This window comes from Cherax quadricarinatus, chromosome 8 (assembly GCF_038502225.1).
Source record: "Cherax quadricarinatus isolate ZL_2023a chromosome 8, ASM3850222v1, whole genome shotgun sequence".
In the NCBI taxonomy this organism is placed as follows: domain Eukaryota; kingdom Metazoa; phylum Arthropoda; class Malacostraca; order Decapoda; family Parastacidae; genus Cherax; species Cherax quadricarinatus.
Window position 1 is genome coordinate 6,970,254 of NC_091299.1, and position 13,978 is coordinate 6,984,231.

The following is a 13,978-nucleotide window of genomic DNA, read 5'->3' on the forward strand; positions in this document are numbered from 1 at the left end:
AGGAGTTCAGGGGAAGGTTGACAGAAGGGAGGGGTTCAGGGGAAGGTTAACAGGAGGGAGGGGTTCAGTGGAAGGTTGACAGGAGGGAGGGGTTCATGGGAAGGTTGACAGGTGGGTGGGGTTCAGTATAAGGTTGACAGGAGGGAGGTGGTCAGGGGAAAGGTTGACAGGAGGGAGGGGTTCAACGGAAGGGTTGACAGGAGGGAGGGGTTCAGGGGAAGGTTGACAGCAGGGAGGTGATCAGGGGAAGGTTGACAGGAGGGAGGGGTTCAGGGGAAGGGTTGACAGGAGGGACGGGTTCAGGGGAAGGTTGACAGGAGGGAGGGGTTCAGGGGAAGGTTTGACAGGAGGGACGGGTTCAGGGGAAGGTTGACAGGAGAGAGGGGTTCAGGGGAAGGTTGACAGGAGATAGGGGTTCAGAGGAAAGTTTGACAGGAGGGAGGGATTCAGGGGAAGGTTGACAGGAGAGAGGAGTTCAGGGGAAGGTTTGACAGGAGGGAGGGGTTTAGTGGAAGGGTTGACAGTAGAGAGGGGTTCAGGGGAAGGGGTGACAGGAGGGAGAGGTTCAAGGGAAGGGTTGACAGGAGGGAGGGGTTCAGGGGAAGGGTTGACAGGAGGGAGGGGTTCAGGGGAAGGGTTGACAGGTGGGAGGTGTTCATGGGAAGGTTGACAGGAGGGAGGGGTTCAGGATAAGGTTGACAGGAGGGAGGTGGTCAGGGGAAAGGTTGACAGGAGGGAGGGGTTCAACGGAAGGGTTGACAGGAGGGAGGGGTTCAGGGGAAGGGTTGACAGGAGGGAGGGGTTCACGAAAGGGTTAAGAGGAGAGGAGGGGGGGGGTTGTTTACTCACAAACTACACTCATAACAAGTCACCATCTATGTTTAAAAGCATCTCACCAGCTGTGTTATCATCTCACCAGCTGTGTTATCATCTCCCCAGCTGTGTTATCATCTCACCAGCTGTGTTATCATCTCCCCAGCTGTGTTATCATCTCCCCAGCTGTGTTATCATCTCACCAGCTGTGTTATCATCTCCCCAGCTGTGTTATCATCTCCCCAGCTGTGTTATCATCTCACCAGCTGTGTTATCATCTCCCCAGCTGTGTTATCATCTCCCCAGCTGTGTTATCATCTCACCAGCTGTGTTATCATCTCACCAGCTGTGTTATCATCTCCCCAGCTGTGTTATCATCTCACCAGCTGTGTTATCATCTCCCCAGCTGTGTTATCATCTCACCAGCTGTGTTATCATCTCCCCAGCTGTGTTATCATCTCCCCAGCTGTGTTATCATCTCACCAGCTGTGTTATCATCTCACCAGCTGTGTTATCATCTCCCCAGCTGTGTTATCATCTCACCAGCTGTGTTATCATCTCCCCAGCTGTGTTATCATCTCCCCAGCTGTGTTATCATCTCACCAGCTGTGTTATCATCTCCCCAGCTGTGTTATCATCTCACCAGCTGTGTTATCATCTCCCCAGCTGTGTTATCATCTCCCCAGCTGTGTTATCATCTCCCCAGCTGTGTTATCATCTCACCAGCTGTGTTATCATCTCACCAGCTGTGTTATCATCTCCCCAGCTGTGTTATCATCTCCCCAGCTGTGTTATCATCTCCCCAGCTGTGTTATCATCTCACCAGCTGTGTTATCATCTTCCCAGCTGTGTTATCATCTCCCCAGCTGTGTTATCATCTCCCCAGCTGTGTTATCATCTCACCAGCTGTGTTATCATCTCACCAGCTGTGTTATCATCTCCCCAGCTGTGTTATCATCTCCCCAGCTGTGTTATCATCTCCCCAGCTGTGTTATCATCTCACCAGCTGTGTTATCATCTCACCAGCTGTGTTATCATCTCACCAGCTGTGTTATCATCTTCCCAGCTGTGTTATCATCTCACCAGCTGTGTTATCATCTCCCCAGCTGTGTTATCATCTCCCCAGCTGTGTTATCATCTCCCCAGCTGTGTTATCATCTCCCCAGCTGTGTTATCATCTCACCAGCTGTGTTATCATCTCACCAGCTGTGTTATCATCTCACCAGCTGTGTTATCATCTCACCAGCTGTGTTATCATCTCACCAGCTGTGTTATCATCTCACCAGCTGTGTTATCATTTCACCAGCTGTGTTATCATCTCACCAGCTGTGTTATCATCTCACCAGCTGTGTTATCATCTCACCAGCTGTGTTATCATCTCACCAGCTGTGTTATCATCTCACCAGCTGTGTTATCATCTCACCAGCTGTGTTATCATTTCACCAGCTGTGTTATCATCTCACCAGCTGTGTTATCGTCTCACCTGCTGTGTTATCATCTCACCAGCTGTGTTATCATCTCACCAGCTGTGTTATCTTCTCACCAGCTGTGTTATCATTTCACCAGCTGTGTTATCATCTCACCAGCTGTGTTATCGTCTCACCAGCTGTGTTATCATCTCACCAGCTGTGTTATCATTTCACCAGCTGTGTTATCATCTCACCAGCTGTGTTATCGTCTCACCAGCTGTGTTATCATCTCACCAGCTGTGTTATTATCTCACCAGCTGTGTTATCATCTCACCAGCTGTGTTATCATCTCACCAGCTGTGTTATCATCTCACCAGCTGTGTTATCATCTCACCAGCTGTGTTATCATCTCACCAGCTGTGTTATCATCTCACCAGCTGTGTTATCATCTCACCAGCTGTGTTATCATCTCACCAGCTGTGTTATCATCTCACCAGCTGTGTTATCATCTCACCAGCTGTGTTATCATCTCACCAGCTGTGTTTTCATCTCACCAGCTGTGTTATCTCACCAGCTGTGTTATCATCTCACCAGCTGTGTTTTCATCTCACCAGCTGTGTTATCATCTCACCAGCTGTGTTATCATCTCACCAGCTGTGTTATCATCTCACCAGCTGTGTTATCATCTCACCAGCTGCGTTATCATCTCACCAGCTGTGTTATCATCTCACCAGCTGTGTTATCATCTCACCAGCTGTGTTATCATCTCACCAGCTGTGTTATCATCTCACCAGCTGTCTTATCGTCTCACTAGCTGTGTTATCGTCTCACCAGCTGTGTTATCGTCTCACCAGCTGTGTTATCGTCTCACCAGCTGTGTTATCAGCGTTAACACCTCTCACCATATTTTAAATTATTGCTGTTGACATTTATTCATGGTAAGCAGAAGGTCATTCAAGACACGTCCGCACCGGAACTACACTCACCGCATCTCCCCAAGGCTACAGTGATCTATGTAACATTTTGCGAGGTTATTGCAAGAGCAATGTTGACCCGAGACGAGGCACTCAACACTGTCTCCACCATCATCCAAGAATATGGCCCTCTGTGTGTAGCTTTGAAAGGCGAAGTACAGAGCTGACTGAGAATGTTAGGTGTGAGTTGAACATGAAGAGTATGGGCCAGTAGGTCTAATGCAGAGTATGGGTCAGTAGGTCTACTGCAGTGTATGGGCTAGTAGGTCTAATGCAGTGTATGGGCCAGTAGATCTAATGCAGAGTATGGGCCAGTAGGTCTAATGCAGAGTATGGGTCAGTAGGTCTACTGCAGTGTATGGGCTAGTAGGTCTAATGCAGTGTATGGGTCAGTAGGTCTACTGCAGTGTATGGGCTAGTAGGTCTAATGCAGTGTATGGGCCAGTAGATCTAATGCAGAGTATGGGCCAGTAGGTCTAATGCAGAGTATGGGCCAGTAGGTCTACTGCAGAGTATGGGGCCAGTAGGTCTACTGCAGAGTATGGGCCAGTAGGTCTACTGCAGAGTATGGGCCAGTAGGTCTACTGCAGAGTATGGAGCAGTAGGCCTACTGCAGAGTATGGGCCAGTAGGTCTACTGCAGAGTATGGGCCAGTAGGTCTACTGCAGAGTATTGGGCAGTAGGCCTACTGCAGTGTATGGGCCAGTAGGTCTACTGCACAGTATGGGCCTGTAGGCCTACTGCAGAGTATGGGCCAGTAGGTCTACTGCAGTGTATGGGCCAGTAGGTCTACTGCAGAGTATGGGCCAGTAGGTCTACTGCACAGTATGGGCCTGTAGGCCTACTGCAGAGTATGGGCCAGTAGGCCTCCTGAGGAGTATGGGCCAGTAGGCCTCCTGCAGAGTATGGAGCAGTAGGCCTAATGCGAAGTTTGGGTCAATAGGCCTACTGCATCTTCCATTTCCCAAAGAGGAGGACACAGGCTTCAAAATAAGTTTCATTGGACATATATATATATATATATATATATATATATATATATATATATATATATATATATATATATATATATATATATATATATATATATATATATATATATATGTATACATATTTATTTTTATTATTAACACACTGGCCGATTCCCACCAAGGCAGGGTGGCCCGAAAAAGAAAAACTTTCACCATCATTCACTCCATCACTGTCTTGCCAGAAGGGTGCTTTACACTACAGTTTTTAAACTGCAACATTAACACTCCTCCTTCAGAGTGCAGGCACTGTACTTCCCATCTCCAGGACTCAAGTCCGGCCTGCCGGTTTCCCTGAACCCCTTCATAAATGTTACTTTGCTCACACTCCAACAGCACGTCAAGTATTAAAAACCATTTGTTTCCATTCACTCCTATCAAAAACACTCACGCATGCCTGCTGGAAGTTCAAGCCCCTCGCATATATAGATATATATATATATATATATATATATATATATATATATATATATATATATATATATATATATATATATATATATATATATATATTATATATATATATATTACAGGTAGTAGGTTGGTAGACAGCAACCACCCAGGGAGGTACTACTGTCCTGCCAAGTGAGTGTAAAACGAAAGCCTGTAATTGTTTTACATGATGGTAGGATTGCTGGTGTCCTTTTTTCTGTCTCATAAACATGCAAGATTTCAGGTACGTCTTGCTACTTCTACTCACACTTAGGTCACACTACACATACATGTACAAGCACATATATACACACCCTTCTGGGTTTTCTTCTGTTTTCTTTCTTGTTCTTATTCTTGTTTATTTCCTCTTATCTCCATGGGGAAGTGGAACAGAATTCTTCCTCCGTAAGCCATGCGTGTTGTAAGAGGCAACTAAAATGCCGGGAGCAAGGGGCTAGTAACCTCTTCTCCTATATATATTACTAAATGTAAAAGGAGAAACTTTCGTTTTTCCTTTTGGGCCACCCCGCCTCGGTGGGATACGGCCGGTGTGTTGAAAGAAATATATATATAGATATATATATATAGATATATATATATAGATATATATAGATATATATATATATATATATATATATATATATATATATATATATATATATATACACTTTGCATTATCAACAATCCTGGTGTCCTTAATTAAAATATCCTCGTGCTCTCCACGTATTTCATTAAGTTTCATACTTGTTGCTTTAAGATACCTTTGACAAGTTTCGCTCAGCGTAGGAACTTTGAGAGAAACGTCCCTATGCAAGCTTGTTCTTTAACTCTTATCGTTTCCTTTAGACTTATACACAATGTACAAGTTTCACTAGATTCTCCACTTTTGTTATGTTGTTGTTATATGTGTTGTCAGGGTGGCGCTGGTGGTGGCAGCGGTGGCTGGGTGTGTGCTGGAAGGCAGCCATGTGGTGGCAGCTGTCTTCCCCGCTGCCTTCTCTGATAACAGCGCTCAAAACATCAGAACAGGTGAGTGGAACCCAAACACACTTTAACATACACATACCAGGAGGAAGCTGACTAGAATTACGTATGTAGTTATGTACACATACAAAAGGATTGTCAACACACACACACACACACTGGGGAAACTTGGAGCCACATGGGGGTCCCGAAACATGGAGAGCCAAGATGATGGATGTGGTACTTGAAAACCTCATGCATCAACATGTCAGGGACACAACCAGAGAGAGAGGGGAGGATGAGCCAGCAAGACTGGATCTTGTGTTCACCCTGAGCAGTTCAGACATCGAGGACATCACTTACGAGAGGCCCCTTGGAGATAGCGATCATGTGGTTCTGAGTTTTGACTATATAGTAGAGTTACAAGTGGAAAAGGTAACAGGAACTTAAGGGGACAGGCCAAACTATAAAAGGGGGGACTACACAGGTATGAGAAACTTCCTGCAGTAGGTTCAGTGGGACAGAGAAATGGTAGGAAAATCAGTAAACGAGATGATGGAATATGTGGCAACAAAGTGCAAGGAGGCAGAGGAAAGTTTTGTTCCCAAGGGAAACAGAAATAATAGGAAGACCAAAACGAGTCCTTGGTTTACCCGAAGGTGTAGGGAGGCAAAAACTAAGTGCAACAGAGAATGGAAAAGGTACAGGAGGCATAGGACCCAGGAAAACAAGGAGATTAGTAGAAGAGCCAGAAACGAGTATGCGCAGATAAGGAGGGAGGCCCAGCGACAGTATGAAAACGACATAGCATCGAAAGTCAAATCTGACCCGAAACTGCTGTATAGCCACATTAGGAGGAAGACAACAGTCAAGGACCAGGTGATAAGGCTGAGGAAAGAAGGTGGAGAACTCACAAGAAACGATCAAGAGGTATGTGAGGAGCTCAACACGAGATTTAAGGAAGTATTTACAGTAGAGACAGGAAGGACTCTGGGGGGACAGACCAGATGGGGACACCAACAAGGAATACACCAACAAGTGTTGGACGACATACATACAGATGAGGAGGAGGTGAAGAAACTGCTAAGGGACATCGATACCTCAAAGGCAATGGGACCGGACAACAACTCTCCATGGGTCCTTAGAGAGGGAGCAGATATGTTGTGTGTACCACTTACCACAATCTTCAACACATCCCTGGAAACTGGGCAACTACCTGAGGTATGGAAGACGGCAAATGTAGTTCCCATTTTCAAAAAAGGAGACAGAAAAGAGGCACTAAACTATAGACCTGTGTCATTGACGTGTATAGTATGCAAAATTATGGAGAAGATTATCAGGAGGAGAGTGGTGGAGCACCTGGAACGGAACAGGAGTATAAATGCCAACCAGCACGGATTCACGGAAGGCAAATCCTGTGTCACAAACCTTCTGGAGTTTTACGATAAAATAACAGAAGTAAGACAAGAGAGAGAGGGGTGGGTTGATTGCATCTTCTTGGACTGCAAGAAGGCCTTTGACACAGTTCCTCACAAGAGATTAGTGCAGAAGCTAGAGCATCAGGCGCATATAACAGGAAGAGCACTGCAATGGATCAGAGAATACCTGACAGGGAGGCAACAACGAGTCATGGTACGTAATGATGCATCACAGTGGGCACCTGTGACGAGCGGGGTCCCACAGGGGTCGGTCCTAGGACCAGTGCTATTTTTGGTAAATGTGAACGACATGACGGAAGGGTTAGACTCAGAAGTGTCCCTGTTTGCAGATGATGTGAAGTTAATGAGGAGAATTAAATCTGATGAGGACCAGGCAGGACTTCAAAGAGACCTGGACAGACTGGACACCTGGTCCAGCAAATGGCTTCTCGAATTTAATCCTGCCAAATGCAAAGTCATGAAGATAGGGGAAAGGCACAGAAGACCACAGACAGAGTATAGGCTAGGTGGCCAAAGACTGCAAACCTCACTCAAGGAGAAAGATCTTGGGGTGAGTATAACACCGAGCATGTCTCCGGAAGCACACATCAATCAGATAACTGCTGCAGCATATGGGCGCCTGGCAAACCTGAGAACAGCATTCCGACACCTTAGTAAGGAATCATTCAAGACACTGTACACCGTGTATGTCAGGCCCATATTGGAGTATGCAGCACCTGTTTGGAACCCGCACTTGATAAAGCACGTCAAGAAACTAGAGAAAGTACAAAGGTTTGCAACAAGGTTAGTTCCAGAGCTAAGGGGAATGTCCTATGAAGAAAGATTAAGGGAAATCGACCTGACGACACTGGAGGACAGGAGGGTCAGGGGAGACATGATAACGACATATAAAATACTGCGTGGAATAGACAAGGTGGACAAGGACAGGATGTTCCAGGGAGGGGACACAGAAACAAGAGGCCACAATTGGAAGTTGAAGACACAAATGAGTCAGAGAGATAGTAGGAAGTATTTCTTCAGTCATAGAGTTGTAAGGCAGTGGAATAGCCTAGAAAATGACGTAGTGGAGGCAGGAACCATACACAGTTTTAAGACGAGGTTTGATAAAGCTCATGGAGCGGGGAGAGAGAGGGTCTAGTAGCAACCGGTGAAGAGGCGGGGCCAGGAGCTAGGACTCGACCCCTGCAACCACAAATAGGTGAGTACAAATAGGTGAGTACACACACACACACACACACACACACACACACACACACACGTGAAGCAGTATCGCTAAGTAGTGCTCCCAGGATTTAGCGTTCTAGTGGCTGTCCTAAGATATATATTAGCGGTCATCGTACGTGAGTGAATCAGTGAACATACCTACAAGAGTGTAATAGCTTTCAAGAGTGCGAATAATGTGATAGGATCAAGAATTTTACAATTTAAATTTGAATGAAATTTGAGTGAGGGAGGGTAGCAGTCAGCTGATCAGGCTACTGGCCGCAGTGTTGACACAAAATATCCAAACAGTTAATTGGGTTAACGGTGTGATCTGAAATATTAACAAATACATATGTTGGTTGATTATAGCAGCAGTGTAGTGATAAGGTCATAAAAGAGTGATTAAGTAAATACTGAAAGTAAGAAAAAATTAGTCAATCCCCAGCTGTTGGTGTTGTGAATGTAGCTAACATCATCAGACTTGTTATGACCATAATACTGTACTAAAGAAAAAAGAGGGAATACCAAGTCTTAAAAGAAAAAGAAAATAAAAACTTGAATGCATGATAAAGTTCCTGAAGGAGTTACAAAATTGAAGGAGTTGATAGACGACCAGCAGGAACCTCCATTGTTGTGCAGACGACATCACTTGCCTATTTGTGGTTAATTTTGGTTAGTGTCTAAAGTCTCAAGTGTCTCGCCCTGCTGGTTGTATGCTATACCATCTCTCTCTCCCTATTTCAGTACCAGGAGATAGATAGTGGTTAGTAAATTATCTAAATATCGCCAGGTAAACTCCAGAAGAGTTGTGTAGCCTAGTGAAGTTTTTTCTGAGGGACAAGCTAGTAAACAAGTACGCACATACAAACGCACGTGTGCACCCGTAATTATTGTTATAATAAACATTAGTATATAATAATAAGGAATTGAGTGAGAAAAAATAATCCTATAATCTTCAAAAAGTAAAGTAGCCTAGTGTGCGGAGATCTGGGCCGGGAGAGTACCGGTGAAACAACAACAATAACAAATAGTGTTAATGTGACCCCCCCCCTTTTTTTTCAAAGAACGACAAGCTAGTAAACACACCCACCCACACACACCCACACACACCCACACACACCCACACACACCCACACACACACACAAACACACACAGCCACACACACCCACACACCCACACACCCACACACCCACACACACCCACCCACACACCCACCCACACACCCACCCACACACCCACCCACACACCCACCCACACACCCACCCACACCCACCCACACACCCCCCACACCCCCCCACCCCTCCCCACACACACACACGCAACACACACACAACACACACACACATATTGCCAGACTCACACATACACTCCCCCCCTCCCCCACCGACATCTCACTCCTTCACCTGATCCCTCCCCTCCCTCTTTTCACCCTCCCCCTCCCCACCTCTCCCTCACCTACTTACCCACTTGCTTCACTCTCCTTCCCACTCCCCCTCCCCACTACTCCCATATAGCCACAGTTCCTCCTCTACCTCCCCCCCCCCACACTCTGACATATACAATACTAACCTAACATACAGAATTACATAGGTTTCCCACTCTGAGGCAATCAGGATAAAACAAAAATGGGTTGCCAGAGAGCAACAAAAAAACCCAAGGGACAGGAGGAGGAAACTGCAAAGGAAGATTGGGCAGCAGAGCTCACAAAAAGGGAACAAGAATGGGAAAAGAAACTAGAAGAACTTAGCATGAGAATGGAAGAGAGGATAGACATGGAAAGCAGGAAGTGGGAGGTGAAAGTCAAAGCAGCAGAGGCCAGGATACAGAGTTTAGAAGAGGAACTGGAAAATCTGAAACAGCCTAAAGAACTAAAGAACATTATGGGATTGACAACAGAGACCGCTACCTCAGCCACAAATAAGGGGACTGTAGGGAAAGGAGGAGCAAAACTGCATGTAGAAGCTCTATCAGTGGAGACTGTAGTAAATGAAAGAGCTAAGCTATATGTGGAGGCCCTAAAAGACCACAACAGAGCCCAGGGAAAGTCGAGAAGGGAAAATGACAGGCCACTGAGCCCATGTACAGTAGCTAGTGAAACTGAAGAAAGGAAAGCTGCAATGGAGGAAATCAAATTGAATGAGGGGATACACAGGGATATGCAGTGGGAGAATGAAAGGGTCCGGTCAGTCTTTGTGTATGGGCTACAGGAAGTTGAAGGGGAAACATATGAAGCAAGAAAACAAGGGGAAAAAAAAGCAATTGAAAGCATCATGAAAGTAATTGGAGAAGACGACATGACCCAGCTGGAAAATTTTCGGAGAATAGGGGGGTTTGTAAAAAAAAGAACCCGGCCAGTGAAAGTGACCTTCAAGGCAGAATCGACTCGGAACAGGATACTGCAGGAAAAAGCACGATTAAGGGACATGCCGGCATACAGGAAGGTGTATCTCGACCGCGACAGAACACAAGACGAAAGGCGGAAACTGAGAGAGATGGTACAAAGGCGAAAGGAGGAAAGAGAGGGGATGGAGAAGACAGACAGGAGATCCCAGACACAGGAAGATCAAATACAACCTCCCTCACAGCTTCCTATAGAAGCCTCCCAACCAGGTCAACCCCAGTGCAGCCAAACACTCTAAACCAAAACACCCATGCCATATCCAATGCCCCCACCCACTACATTACAAACTCCACCCCCACAGCAACCACCCATAGTTCCTTATCAGGTCTCCCATTTCCCCAACCCCAATACACCTCCCAGACCACAGTCTTAGAAAAGAAGTTGAAGGTATGGTATACAAATGCAGATGGAATAACAAATAAGTATGAGGAGTGGCACGAAAGAATCAAGGAGACATCCCCAGACATAATAGCACTCACAGAAACAAAACTCACCAGAATAATAACAGATTCAATCTTTCCACCCGGATATCAAATCTTCAGGAAAGACAGAGGGAGGAGAGGGGGAGGAGGAGTTGCACTGCTCATTAAAAGCCAGTGGGGTTTTGAGAAAATGGAAGGAATGGATGGCAAGGGTGAAAGGGACTACTTAGTAGGAACAATCCAGTCTGAGGGACATAAGGTGATAATTGCAGTAATGTACAACCCACCACAGAACTGCAGGAGACCAAGAGAAGAATACGATGAGAGCAACAGAGCCATGGTCGACACACTAGCCGAGGTGGCCAGGAGAGCACACGTGGGGGGAGCAAAGTTACTAGTTATGGGTGATTTCAATCACAAGGAGATTGACTGGGAAAACCTGGAGCCCCATGGGGGTTCCGAAACATGGAGAGCCAAGATGATGGATGTAGTACTGGAAAACCTCATGCATCAACATGTTAGAGACACTACCAGAGAGAGAGGAGAAGATGAACCAGCAAGACTGGACCTTGTATTCACCTTGAGTAGTTCAGACATCGAGGATATCTTGTATGAAAGGCCCCTGGGAGCTAGTGATCATGTGGTTCTGTGCTTTGACTACATAGTTGAGCTCCAAGTGGAGAGAGTAGCAGGAATAGGATGGGAAAAACCAAACTACAAAAGGGGGAACTACTCAGGCATGAGGAACTTCCTTCAAAACATTCAGTGGGAGAGGGAACTGACAGGAAAACCAGTACAAGAAATGATGGACTATGTGGCAACAAAATGCAAGGAGGCAGAGGAGAGGTTTGTTCCCAAGGGAAACAGAAATAATGGGAAGAACAGAGCGAGTCCTTGGTTCACCCAAAGGTGTAGGAGGCAAAAACTAGGTGTACTAGAGAATGGAAAAGGTACAGAAGACAGAGAACTCAGGAAAATAAAGAGATTAGCCGAAGAGCCAGAAATGAATATGCACAGATAAGAAGGGAGGCTCAGCGACAATATGAAAATGACATAGCATCCAAAGTCAAGACTGACCCGAAGCTGTTGTACAGCCACATCAGGAGGAAAACAACAGTCAAGGACCAGGTAATCAGACTGAGGAAGGGTGATGGGGAATTCACAAGCAACGACCGAGAGGTATGTCAGGAGCTCAACACGAGATTTAAAGAAGTATTTACAGTGGAAACCAGTAGGACTCCAGGAAATCAGAACAGGGGGGTACACCAGCAAGTGCTGGATGAGGTACATATAACCAAGGAGGAAGTGAAGAAGCTGCTATGCGAACTTGACACCTCAAAGGCGGTGGGACCAGACAACATCTCTCCGTGGGTCCTTAAAGAGGGAGCAGAGATATTGTGTGTGCCATTAACAAAGATCTTCAACACATCATTTGAAACTGGGCAACTCCCTGAGGTATGGAAGATGGCAAATGTAGTCCCAATTTTTAAAAAGGGAGACAGACATGAGGCACTAAACTACAGACCTGTATCACTAACGTGTATAGTATGCAAGGTCATGGAGAAGATCATCAGGAGGAGAGTGGTGGAGCACCTGGAAAGAAACAAGTGTATAATTGACAACCAGCATGGTTTCAGGGAAGGAAAATCCTGTGTCACAAACCTACTAGAGTTTTATGACAAGGTGACAGAAGTAAGACAAGAGAGAGAGGGGTGGATCGACTGCATTTTTTTGGACTGCAAAAAGGCCTTCGACACAGTTCCTCACAAGAGGTTACTGAAAAAGCTAGAAGATCAGGCACACATAACAGGAAAGGCACTGCAATGGATCAGAGAATACCTGACAGGGAGGCAACAACGAGTCATGGTACGTGACGAGGTGTCAGAGTGGGCGCTTGTGACAAGCGGGGTTCCACAGGGGTCAGTCCTAGGACCTGTGCTGTTCTTGGTATATGTGAACGACATAACGGAAGGGATAGACTCAGAAGTGTCCTTGTTTGCAGATGATGTGAAGTTAATGAGAAGAATCAAATCGGATGAGGATCAGGCAGGACTACAAAGAGACCTGGACAGGCTGCAAGCCTGGTCCAGCAACTGGCTCCTTGAGTTTAACCCTGCCAAATGCAAAGTCATGAAGATTGGGGAAGGGCAAAGAAGACCGCAGACACAATATAGTTTAGATGGCCAAAGACTGCAAACCTCACTCAAGGAAAAAGATCTGGGGGTGAGTATAACACCGAGCATATCTCCTGAGGCGCACATAAATCAGATAACTGCTGCAGCATACGGGCGCCTGGCAAACCTACGGATAGCGTTCCGATACCTCAGTAAGGAGTCGTTCAAGACCCTGTATACCATTTACGTCAGGCCCATACTGGAGTATGCAGCACCAGTTTGGAATCCACACCTAGTCAAGCACGTCAAGAAATTAGAGAAAGTGCAAAGGTTTGCAACAAGACTAGTCCCAGAGCTACGGGGATTGACCTACGAAGAAAGGTTGAGGGAAATCGGCCTGACGACACTGGAGGACAGGAGGGTCAGGGGAGACATGATAACGACATATAAAATACTGCGCGGAATAGACAAGGTGGACAAAGACAGGATGTTCCAGAGATGGGACACAGACACAAGAGGTCACAATTGGAAGTTGAAGACTCAGATGAATCGAAGGGATGTTAGGAAGTATTTCTTCAGTCATAGAGTAGTCAAGTCGTGGAATAGTCTAGAAAGTGAAGTAGTGGAGGCGGGAACCATACATAGTTTTAAGGCGAGGTATGATATAGCTCATGTAGCAGGGAGAGAGAGGACCTAGTAGCAATCAGTGAAGAGGCGGGGCCAGGAGCTATGACTCGACCCCTGCAACCACAAATAGGTGAGTACAAATAGGTGAGTAC

General features: G+C 46.0%; 1 protein-coding gene across 10 annotated transcripts in view; it reads left to right on the forward strand.

The window, feature by feature from the left end:
* The first annotated feature begins 5,576 nt into the window (after positions 1 to 5,576).
* The window catches only part of LOC128685375 (collagen alpha-1(XVIII) chain), an 836,546-nt gene continuing 828,144 nt past the window's right edge, over positions 5,577 to 13,978 (forward strand). For all 10 annotated transcript variants that reach the window (XM_070082820.1, XM_070082822.1, XM_070082821.1 and 7 more), the window contains exon 1: positions 5,577 to 5,685. The gene's annotated coding sequence lies outside the window, so the exon portion shown is untranslated. The remainder of the gene's footprint in view (positions 5,686 to 13,978) is intronic.